This window comes from Eretmochelys imbricata, chromosome 10 (assembly GCF_965152235.1).
Source record: "Eretmochelys imbricata isolate rEreImb1 chromosome 10, rEreImb1.hap1, whole genome shotgun sequence".
Classification (NCBI taxonomy): domain Eukaryota; kingdom Metazoa; phylum Chordata; order Testudines; family Cheloniidae; genus Eretmochelys; species Eretmochelys imbricata.
Genome location: NC_135581.1, coordinates 21,176,490 through 21,188,891, shown reverse-complemented (window position 1 = coordinate 21,188,891; position 12,402 = coordinate 21,176,490). Strand labels below are relative to the sequence as shown.

The 12,402-nt window shown below is 46.2% G+C and overlaps 1 protein-coding gene across 1 annotated transcript in view; it reads right to left on the bottom strand.

Moving 5' to 3' along the window:
• The window catches only part of SHISA9 (shisa family member 9), a 244,011-nt gene that overhangs the window by 66,716 nt on the left and 164,893 nt on the right, over positions 1–12,402 (bottom strand).

Here is a 12,402-nt window from a genome sequence, read left to right as displayed (position 1 = left end):
ATTTTGGTTGGTCAGAGGTGGATTATGATTTTGTGGGGCCCTGGGCCAGAGCAAGTGGGCACCCCTCCCCACCTCTTCCACCTGCAGTCCCCTCCCGCCCCCTCGTCAGGCACTCCTGCTGGGAAGCAGGGTCGGGGTGCGGGGGCTTCCCCCGCTCCCCAGCAGGAGCACCAGGCGGGTGGCATGGGGCAAGCCCTGGTGCCCCAACCCTGCTCCCCAGCAGAAGCACTGAGCAGGTCAGGGCACCAATTGGCCAGGGCCCTTGGGCACAGGCCCCATTGGCCCTGTGGCTAATCTGCCACTGGGTTGGTGCATGGCTGCAGGTTCATACCTCTTTATCTCCCCATCTTTATTATATGTTACTTTAGTAAAATATGTAGGGCAAAATTCTGCCCTCAAAGCATAACAATACATTTATAAATATGTTCTTGCAACTCCCATTGCCATCTGTGAGATTTGCATATGAGTATCAGTGGGCAAAATTTTGCCCACTATCATGTTTTTAGTTCATACAAAACTGTAGAATTTAGTACAATATAATACAACAGTCATGCTGGACTCAAATATTTGTATGTCATATTGAAGCTAAAGAGACATTCTCTTTTTAATGTTTCCAGCAGAATTACCTGAAACTTAGATGCATGTTCATAGCCTAAGTATTCAGAGTTTAAATGCACGATGGACTTCTTTACTTTCTTTCCACTCCAGCATGTGTTGGATGGGGTACTTAATTACACTGCAGGGCCAGATTAAAGCAAATCTGGACCATAAACACCAAGTTTAGGGTGAGCAGAGCAAGGTAAATATATCTCCACCTAATAGAGATACTCTGGTTTGCAGGACACATATGTGTATTGGTGAGTTTTTTAAAAGTTTAACAGTCTATGTCTAGCTGCAACACAGTTGATTAAATACATATTGGAACATGATTTTGTTTTCCAAAGTATCCAAAACACCGCTCCTAGACACCACTTGATTTTTTTTAGCCTGGCGTGAACAATGGTTATGTTGTAATAATCCCAGGAGAAATTGAGCTCAGAGTAGAAACTGAATCTCAACCCTCACTGGAGTGACACACCACTGTGAACAATAGATACAGGAAAAATACGATTACAGATGACATGCTGACAATGGGGTCTTCCTTAATAGTTGGGAAAACAGAACATGGTATTCCTTCAGTCAGAGAAAGTCCACAAGGACAGAATAATCAACTCCAGTCTTGCCTTCTGCCTTTTGCTTCTGTCATCTTGTCACTTACCTTAGCATTTTCCAGCACATGCAGATATTGGGCTTGATTCTGCATATGCGCTGTGCATTGAAATCAATGGCAGGTCTGTGTATGCAAAGAGCCTGCGGTATTGGACCTATTATGCAGTCACATTTTTATTTTGCTGTGTTGATTTGCTATTCTTTTTTCTATTTTTGCCCAGAAATAACATTTTCATTTCCTTTCCGGATTTAATATTTTTTCCTTTCAAAAGGATCCAACTGTTTTCCTGTTATCTTTTTCATCATACCATGATTTCCATTGTGAGAGAAACAGCAAAGTCTAAGCCCAGTGAACCCTATTTATCCTTGTGTGACGGTGAGCAATATCTAATTTCACTTAACCTCCTTGGTTCACAGATCTCTCTCTAAATCCTGTTATGCCTTGATTCACCAGTCCATGAGTTTTGATTGTTTCTAGAGGGCTTGGAAGCTAACAGACTGGTTATTTTATTTGCATAGTTCAACAAACACTGAAATTGGCCTGAGTGATTTTAATTTTGTCAAAAGAACAGGAGTACTTGAGGCACCTTAGAGACTAACAAATTTATTAGAGCATAAGCTTTTGTGGGCTACAGCCCACTTCATCGGATGCATAGAATGGAACAGATAGTAAGAAGATATACACGTATATACACATACAGAGAAGTTGGAAGTTTCCATACAAACTATAAGAGGCTAATTAGTTGAGCTATTATTTTTTCCTTTGCTTGCTGAATCACATTTTTCAGAGAAAGTTACATTGCTACTCTCAAGGAACAGAATGCTTTCCCAGGTGTTTGTGGGACTGCACTAAATTCAGTAAGTGCCCCAATGGCTATGATAAACTGGAAATTGTCTGGATGAGTGAGAAGATTGTAATTCAAGGAGCTCTGCTGCAAAATATTTTTCTAAGCTCACAGGGACTCATTAATACCCCCCATTACCTCGCTGGTTCCAATATAAAGTGCCAGATTTACTGCTGCTGAACAATCCAGAGTGATTTACTGCTCTTGCTCTTCATCAGCAAGAGGGAAGAATCAACCCATCCCATTAGGCAGGCAAATGAGGAGGCTGTTAAACTGCACAGAACGGATATTTCCCTGTTTTTCACGCAGCTAGGCTACATCGTGTGAAGGTGAACAATGGGTGTCGGTAAAATGGCATTCTGGCAGTAATGAAGAGGATCTCTAAGTTGGATGGTCAATAAGTGCATTGGAATCATGACACTAAATGAGAAAGATGCTTCCATCTGTGCCAATGCCTTTTTTTCTCTTTAGAGCGATAAACTGACTCTAGTTGTTTTGTTTTTGTTTTGGACGGTGCAACTTTGCCTTGGGCTGTAGTCTCCTCTGTTGTGCGTAATTTGCAAAATGAGTGAGCATCTTCATTTCACTATTGGAAAGTTATCAGCCTCGTTGAAAACAAATTAATTCAGGACAAACTAACCCCAGTAACTTGGCTGAGTGCTGTGGAACTATATGGGCAAAAAGAAGGGAGGAATACAGCAGAAGTGGAGCTGCTCTTGGCTTCCACTCAGCCTATTGGAGATGAAGGAATTCAGGAACTGTAGAACAGATTCTCGAGCCTTCTTTAGCCTTGACACTCTCCAAGCTAGTCCCTTTTCTAGTGCCTCTAAATCATCTATGTGTAACAATGCTCAGGGACCTTCTGCAGAGCTATATTCCCTGCTTCAAGTTGGTACACAGCCTCTCAGATCCTGTCCCATGCCCATTGTACACTGATTCCACTGCAAGAGGGCCCTTTGTGTCCACAGAGGAGAGAGAAGGATTTCCCCGGTAGAGATGATGGTGTTGATGGTATGGTTTACTTTATATATAAAACTAAGATTTAAACACACACACAAGAAAATAGCATTAAAACTGAGCAGTAATTATGTGTATAGCTTTTGGAAAACTTAAAAAAATTATTTAGCTATGGCACTAACTGAAATATCCATTATAAGTCCCTGTGTCTAGGGCAATAATCCTTCTTTCTCATCTCGCTGGATAGCGTACCTGTTCTAAGTTCACTGCCAGATGAGTAGAGAGTTTGAAAATGTTCTACAAATGAGTTGCAGTTGGAATGGTGACTTCTTGTCTTCTGTAGCCTTAACTTATTGTACACACCAGGCCTCCTTGCATTCCTCTGTTCCATCCCTGGAGCTCCCTCTCATGCCCCTATTTCAGGAACTCCCTGTTACTCCCCCCTGTCTCTCCCTATGGCAGCAGCTCTCATTCCCTCTTCTGTCCCTATGCTTTCCATTCCCCACTTCTGCTCCATGGTAGGGACTCTGTGTCCCCCCTATAGCAGGGTCCCCAAATCTCTCCCTAGTGGCAGGGTCTCTGTGTGTGCCATCTTCCCCCAATCTTCCCTCAACATCAGGGGTTCTGTGTGCTCTCCATTGTTTCCTCCCTCTATAACAGGGTCCCCCAGTCTTTCCCCTCCTTGCCAGGGGACTACCTGGCAACCCTTCCCCCCGCTCCTCCTTGCCTAGGGCTCTGTCTGCCTCACATTTCCCCCCCCCTTCCCCAAAGGGCTGTGTGCTCCCTCCCCCTATATCAAAATCCTCCAACTTTCTTCCCGTCCTCCATACCAAGGTCCCCCATTCCCCTTCCAGGCTGGGGCTATGTGTATGCCCTCATTCCCCTATTCTCCCCACCATTGGCCCTCCCCCACACCATTATTATTTGTCTGGGAGATAAATCATGTTAAACTCTCTATTGAGAGGCTGAGCAGAGATGAGATGGGGTATTGTTGTGCTGGAAGGAGCTAATAGGTGCTACCAATCAGTTGTTTGATCTATAGACAATTGCAGAGGTGCTTGAAGCTGTGGTTGTGCTGAGCTAGGGTTGTCAGGCATCTGGTTTTCAACCAGAATACCCAGTCAAAAGGGACCTGGTGGCTCTGTGGTCATTAAAATCCTGTTGGCGCGGGGCTGTCAGGCTCCCTACCTGGCTCCGTGTGGCTCCCGGGAAGCAACCAGCATGTCCCCCTGGCTCCGAGGCATAGGGTCAGCCATGGGGGTTCTGCACGCTATCCCTGCCCCGAGTGCCGGCTCCGCAGCTCCCATTGGCCAGGAACCCCATTGTTCCTGGCCAATGGGAGCTGCGGGGGCGGCGCCTGTGGGCAGAGTAGTGCACAGAACCCCCATGGCTCCCCTTACGCCTAGGAGCCAAAGGGACATGCTGGCCGCTTGCCAGGAGCCACTGCCTCCCATACCCCAACCCCTTGAGCCTGTTCCTGCACATAAACTTCCTCACAGAGTTTACACCCCAACCCCCAGCCAGAGCCCTCACCGCCGCCCCCACCCCGCACTCCAATCCCCAGCCCGGAGTCTCCTCCCATGCTCTGAATCTCTTGGCTCCATCACACCCCCAGCCTAGAGCCTTCCCCTGCACTCCAACCCCTGCCCCATCCGGAGCCCTCTCTCATACCCTGAACCCCTCACTTCGAGTCCCACCCTGAAGCCTGCACCCCCAGCCCAGAGCCTGCAGCCCCGCCTCAGCCCAGAGCCCCCTCCCACGCTCTGAATCTCTTGGCTCCATCACACCTCCAGCCTAGAGCCTTCCCCTGCACCCCAACCCCTGCTCCATCTGGAGCCCCCTCTCATATCCTGAACCCCTCATTTTGAGTCCCACCCTGGAGCCTGCACCCCCAGCCCAGAGTCTGCACCCCCACCTCAGCCCAGAGCCCCCTCCCAAACTCTGAACCCCACCCCCCCATCCTGGAGCCTTCTTCTGTACCCCAATCCCCTGCCCCACCCCAGAGCCTTCGCCCCCTCCCACACCCTGAACCCCTCATTTCTGGCCCCACCCCACTCCCAGCCAGAGCTCTCACGCCCTCCCACATCCCAACCCCCTGCCCCAGTCCAGTGAAAATGAGCGAGTGAGTGAGGATGGGGGAGAGCAAGCAACAGAGGAAGGGGGGATGGAGTGAGTGGGGCTTCGGAGAAGGGGCAGGGCGTCAGGGAAGGGGCGGGACAGGGATGTTGTTTTCTGCAATTAGAAAGTTGGCAACCCTATGCTAAGCAGATGGTAGGAGTTCCACGATTTTCCCCCATCCCCCTTCCTTTTTGGTTTTCTGATGTTCCCCAAAATCAATGGGATTCTGGCCATTGATTCTTAGAACAGTCCCTGACATTTTGGAATTGATTGGCTGCAGTGTTTAAAGTATCTGTATGTAATGCAATCAGACAGACAAAAAAAATCCCATTATGTTGAGTGTAAGGCCTTTACCAACTTGGTCAACTACTGCAAAGTGGGTGTAAAACGTTGCCATTCTGATCTGGTAGCCCCTAGAGCTTGTTATTTCATCATGTTATCGTTATCCACACAGCGGCCAGAGCCCCGAGCCCTTTAAAGTGCCGTCCGAGCCCCACTGCCAGAGCCCCGGGGTAGCAGCGGCAGGGCTCTGGCTGTGCTTTAAAGAGCCCGGGGCTCCGACCACTGTGGGGAGCCCTGGGCCCTTTAAAGCACCCCTAGGGCTCCCTGCAGCGGCCAGAGCCCCTGGGCCCTTTAAAGCACCCCCCGAGCCCCGCTGCTGGAGCCCCGGGGTAGCGGCGGCAGGGCTCCGGCCACACTTTAAAGGGCCCTGGGCTCCAGCTGCTGCAGAGAACCCCTGGCCCCTTAAAGCGCCCCCACGAGCCCCGCTGCCGGAGCCCCAGGGTAGCAGTGGCAGGGCTCCCGTGGTGATTTAAAGGGCCAGGAGCGCCGCTGCTGTAGCAGCGGCCATAGCCCGGGGCTCCCAGTGGCCTCTGCAGCTGGTAGCTCTGGGGGTGATTTAAAGGCCTTAGGGCTCCCAGCCGCAGCCAGAGTGCTGGGGCCTTTAAATCTTGTATGGGTAACTGTATGGGTGCCACTTGTTCTGAAATGTGACTTTTATGTGAATGGGAAACAAACCATTTTTAAAATCTCCTTTGATTCTACAAAATTATTATGACAATCTCTGCCTCACTCCATCCTACAAAAATAACCTCAATGGAAGTCACACGAGAAAACTACGTTCAAGCACTTTAAGTTGTTACTGAGAGGCAGAAAATTTCCGGGTAAGGTTGAAATGCACACACAGAATCACCAATTAGAAAAATTGGAGCACATACACTCTGCCTTAATGCATCCCTTTGTGCCTGGGTACAGAGCAGACTCGGGTATGCCTCCTCCATTAATTTATTGGTTTTCTTTAGTTATGCTCTTCTATCACAACCTTTGTTATTTTTTAATAAGTAATACACTCTATACAGGATGAACACCACAAAGTACTTCTCAACTCTGACATTTTACCTCCAAAGATTCAAAAATATGCCTGCCTTGTGTATATCAATGCCATTAATTTTATGGGCATTTTTAAAGCCACCTCAAATGGTTTTATTAATACTCTCCAGATTATCATAGAATCATAGAAGATTAGGGTTGGAAGAGACATCAGGAAGTCATCTAGTCCAATCCCCTGCTCAAAGCAGGACCAACTAAATTATCCCAGCCAGGGCTTTGTCAAGCTGGGCCTTAAAAACTTCGAAGGATGGAGATTCCACCACCTCCCTAGATAACCTATTCAAGTGCTTCACCACCCTCCTAGTAAGAAAGTTTTTTCTAATATCCGACCTAAACCTCTCCCTCTGCAACTTGAGACCATCACTCCTTGTTTTGTCATCTGGTACCACTGAGAACAGTCTAGGTCCATCCTCTTTGGAACCCCCTGTCAGGTAGTTGAAGGCTGCTATCAAATCTCCCCTTACTCTTCGCTTCTGCAAACAAAACAAGCCCAGTTCCCTCAGCCTCTCCTCATAAGTCATGTGCCCCAGCCCACTAATCATTTTTGTTGCCCTCCGCTGGACTCTTTCCAATTTGTCCACATCCCTTCTGTAGTGGGGGGCCCAAGACTGGACACAGTACTCCAGATGTGGCCTCATCAGTGCCCAATAGAGGGGAATAATCACTTCCCTAGATCTGCTGGCAATGCTCCTTCTAATGCAACCCAATATGCCGTTAGCCTTCTTGACAACAAGGGCACGCTGCTGACTCATATCCAGCTTCTCATCCACTGTAATCCCCGGGTCCTTTTCTGCAGAACTGCTGCTTAGCCCGTCGGTCTCCAGCCTGTAGCGGAGCATGGGATTCTTCTGCCCAAAGTGCAGGACTCTGCACTTGTCCTTGTTGAACCTCATCAGATTTCTTTTGGCCTAATCCTCTAATTTGTCTAGGTCACTCTGGACTCTATCTCTACCCTCCAGCATATCTACCTCCCCACCCCCATCTTAGTGTCATCTGCGAACTTGCTGAGGGTGCAATCCATCCCATCTTCCAGATCATTAATAAAGATGTTGAACAAAACTGGCCCCAGGACTGACCCTTGGGGCACTCCGCTTGATACCGGCTGCCAACTAGACGTCGAGCCATTGATCACTACCCGTTGAGCCCGACAATCTAGCCAGCTTTCTATCCACCTTATAGTCCATTCATCCAATCCATTCTTTTCTAACTTGCTGGCAAGAATACTGTGGGAGACTATATCAAAAGCTTTGCTAAAGTCAAGGTATATGATGTCCACTGCTTTCCCCATATCCACAGAGCCAGTTATCTCATCATAGAAGGCAATCAGGTTGGTCAGGCATGACTTGCCCTTGGTGAATCCATGTTGACTGTTCCTGATCACCTTTCTCTCCTCCAAGTGCTTCAAAATGGTTTCCTTGAGGACCTACTCCATGATTTTTCCAGGGACTGAGGTGAGGCTGACCGGTCTGTAGTTTCCCAGGTTCTCCTTCTTCCCTTTTTTAAAGATGGGCACTATATTTGCCTTTTTTCAATCTTCCAGGACCTTCCCCGATCACCACGAGTTTTCAAAGATAATGGCCCATGGCTCTGCAATCACATCATCCAATTCCCTCAGCACCCTCAGATGCATTAGATCTGGACTCATGGACTTGTGCATGTCCAGCTTTTCTAAATAGTCCTTAACCTGTTCTTTCACCACTGAGGGCTGCTCACCTCCTTCCCATACTGTGTTGCCCAGGACAGCAGTGTGTGAGCTGACCTTGTCTGCTGCTTTAAACTGCAAAATATACAGTTACACTGCACTCCTATAGCACCTGGCAAGCTGGAGTAATGGGGTACATATGCACAGTATCAAGCTCCTGTGAGCAAGTATGTAACTGCCTATCCATGTAGGCTCAGTGCTTTGCTTATATGGGGCCTGATTATGCAACTCTTACTCCTGTGAGAATAGTCCCATTGTGACTACAGCTCACATTGAATAAGTAGACATAGAATATCAAGGTTGGAAGGGACCTCAGGAGGTCATCTAGTCCAACCCCCTGCTCAAAGCAGGGCCAATCCCCAGTTTTTACCCCAGATCCGTAAATGGCCCCCTCAAGGATTGAACTCACAACCCTGGGTTTAGCAGGCCAATGCTCAAACCACTGAGCTATCCCTCCTCCCAATACCCCAGTAAGGGTTGCAAAACTGGAGACTGGCTTTCCATTCGGCAAGGTACTTGAAGACTCAATGGGACTACTCCTGTTCTTAACATTAAGCATGTGCTTAAGTATGTCACTAAACTGAAGCAGTCTCCTTGGGGGGGCGGGGGTGAGGGATAGCTCAGTGGTTTGAGCATTGGCCTGCTAAACCTAGGGTTGTGAGTTCAATCCTTGAGGGGGCCATTTAGGGATTGGGGTAAAGATTGGGGATTGATCCTGCTTCAAGCAGGGGGTTGGACTAGATGACCTCCTGAGGGCCCTTCCAACCCTGATATTCTATGACAGTCGTCCTGGTATTAAAACGTGATCGCCTCATGGCAATCAGTAGAGTCCATATATCAGTGCATTCTACTCAGCTCCTCTCCAATTTTTTATATAGGAACTGCAACAAGGACCTGCAGATCTGCTTGCCTGAGATAACTGGAGTAGCACTACAATTGCTCAAAATATTCCTTCTTAATAAGACCCTAGAATGGTGCTAGGCATCTGTTCCTCCTTTCCTGCAAAGTCCCACAGAAATCTATCCTATGTCTTATCTACAGGATACTACATGGACAGTTGGAGAGGACCTCTCCTGCCAGCAACATGCCGATGGTGTTCAGGAATGTTTCACATTTTCTACACATGCAATTTATGCCATCACCAGGATGTCATAAAGTCTTCACAAGATCAGATCCTGGATAAAGAGCCTCTGGGATGGAAATACTGGTCAGAAAGGGGAAAATGCTACATAGAACTAACTAAATTGCTGCCTCATGTTCACCAAGATGGGGTCTTGCCAATCATTAGGCGGGCCAGACAATCAGGTAAAATCAGATGCCACTTTCTGTCCGCTTCCTCCCAGAAGAGGATTTGACCACTGTTCCATACATACGAGACCTTCTGACTGGATTACCACATCTTGCACTCTAGTTGGTACTGATGGTGTCATCAATGCAGAAGATCCAGCTGATGCAGAATGTGGACTCTTCGATGAGATGCATTTCCAAGAGCATAGCACCGTGTACTCTGAGTCCTCCACTGGCTCCCAATCTGCTTCCTTTGCCAGTTCAAGGCCCTGATGAGGGCCGGATTAAGACCTTTAGAGGCCCTAAGCACTGATAAGAGTATGGTACCTCCCATATGGAATTCAAAATAAAAACAATTCTGTACCATAAAATAAAATTTTATTTTTTGAAATGACACAAAACGTACATGTATGCTGAAATTAAAATAGCTCCTTTCTAGATTTTCTGATTGCAAAATTCTGGATAAGTTCATCAAAGCTGACTTGACAAAGCATGTCTGCTCCCATACACAATAGGGAAAGTGAATCAAGTCTGTCCTGACACGTTGCTCTCTGAGGGTTTTTTATTCTTTTCAGCTGAGATGGTGAATACAGTAGCCATTCTCGAGTGTATTTCTCACCATTTGCTTTCATGCCGAAAAATATTTTTTGTGGACAATATCTTGTTTGCTTGCCATTGGTGAAAATCTGATGTGATTTCTCAAATGGCCCAGTGTGGTGTTGACAGTCATTTGGTCCACGATCTATCCAGTAAGCTACATCATCGGTACTTAAATCAACCCACATACCAGGATCTTTTCTCCTATTATTTACAGCATAAGCAGGTTCAGTCTCTGACACATCCCCACCTTCTAGAACAATGTCTGTTTTACCACTAGGAGTAGGATGATCTCAGTTACAGTCTCTGACACATCCACATGTTCTGGAATGGTGTTTTTCACCAATAGAACAAGGGTCAGTCTCTGAAACAACTACAGGTTTTGGAACGAGGTCTATGCTACTGAGAGAAGATGTTGCTTCTGATGGATTCGCTTTGATGTCAGCTTTGGAAGATTTTGGAAAATTTTCACTAGTTTTTTGTTTCCTTTCTTCCGCCAGTTTACATTTCTGTACTCCACTCAATTGGTTATGTTTCATTCTGCCCCTTATCTCCGTTATCTGAACTTAAAAAAAAAAATTACACAACATACACTATTTTTGTGTGTGTGTGTATATAATATATTATAAGAGAGAGAAAAAACGAATCAAGTACATATAACTCAGAAGAATATATCAATAGTAAAACAAATTTATTGCAATACATGACAGGATCTGATTTCCTTGCATTATTTCAATCTATGTTAGTAGGATGCCCCCCTGGTTTAGGTGGGGATAAGTAATAAAAAGAGAACAGAAAAATGGGGGAAGAGTGTGTAGTGGAGTGTAAGAAAGTCTAACAAAGTTCTGATTTTTCCCATGATGACTACTTCGATGCTTTTTTTTTTTTTTTTGAAATATCAAATTTTTTCCAAAAAAAATCTCATTTTTTTTTGGTGCTCCCTGCTTTGCTGGTGCCCTAAGCACGCACTTAGTCTGCCTATTGGGTAATCCAGCCCTTCAAAGATCTTTAAAGCCATCAGCAGGTCAGGATCTGGCTAAATCAGCAACTACATCTCCTTGCATGACCTTTCCAAGACAGGTTTCAGAGTAACAGCTGTGTTAGTCTGTATTCGCAAAAAGAAAAGGAGTACTTGTGGCACCTTAGAGACTAACCAATTTATTTGAGCATAAGCTTTCGTGAGCTACAGCTCACTTCATCGGATGCATACTGTGGAAAGTGTAGAAGATCTTTTTATACACACAAAGCATGAAAAAATAACTCCCCCCACCCCACTCTCCTGCTGGTAATAGCTTATCTAAAGTGATCACTCTCCTTACAATGTGTATGATAATCAAGGTGGGCCATTTCCAGCACAAATCCAGGACAGTGCTCCTGTGAGGCAATTTAGTTGACAAAATGCAAATTGAAATGCAAGAGATCCAGAGATGGGGTTTATCTACAGAATAAGCTTCCAGAGTCTGACCACCTTTAAAGCACACAGTAAGACATTTCTCATTGATAAAGCTTTCTCAACATAATGGGAATTATATAGAATACCCCAAGCAAAGTTCACTATAACTAGGGAGAGGAGACAAGTCTCAGTTACTGTGGTGCTGGGTGCCAGTACAAAACTCTGAGATAGATGGATAGAAGAACAAAAGACTCCAGGAAGCCAAGGTCACTATGTAGATATAATTTAACTGTGCAATGCTGAAACACTACAGTGATGGGTTCTGTAGAAAATAGTAAAATACAAAGATATAATTAGCAAAATACCAGACCCAATGGATGCCTGGGTGTTGTAATGTCCTTCTCTATACTGATCTTCTCTGTGGTGTTAGAAAAGGCTGCATAGGCTCAGTGAAGCATCAGAGAAGGTCCCAGAGAACTGGATAGTCAATGAAGAAGGATCACAAAGGTCAGGGGTTTATTGTTAAGTGCTACAGGAAAATTTCATATTGACAAGAATGTCTGCAGGAGCACTGGAGATGCTTGTGAAGAACAAGATGACATCAGAAAGGGCATGGGGGGGCAGCTTCAGAGCAGGTCAGCTACTGCCAAAAGGAGCAATGGAGAGAGCCATTAGGGAGGACCAGCTAGAGGAATAATGGAGAGGGGTAGAGGTCCAAAAGGGTATTGACCACCAGTTGGTGACTGAATATTGGCGAGGTTACAAAAGTGGGTGGGGAGGGGAGGAAAGGTAATGATGGGGCTGGGAGACTAAAGAGGACTCTGTATTTATTAAGAAGATTAAACCAAAGATTTCATGAATGGCTAAAAAGGGGCTAATTCTAACCAACAGAGTCTACACATTCT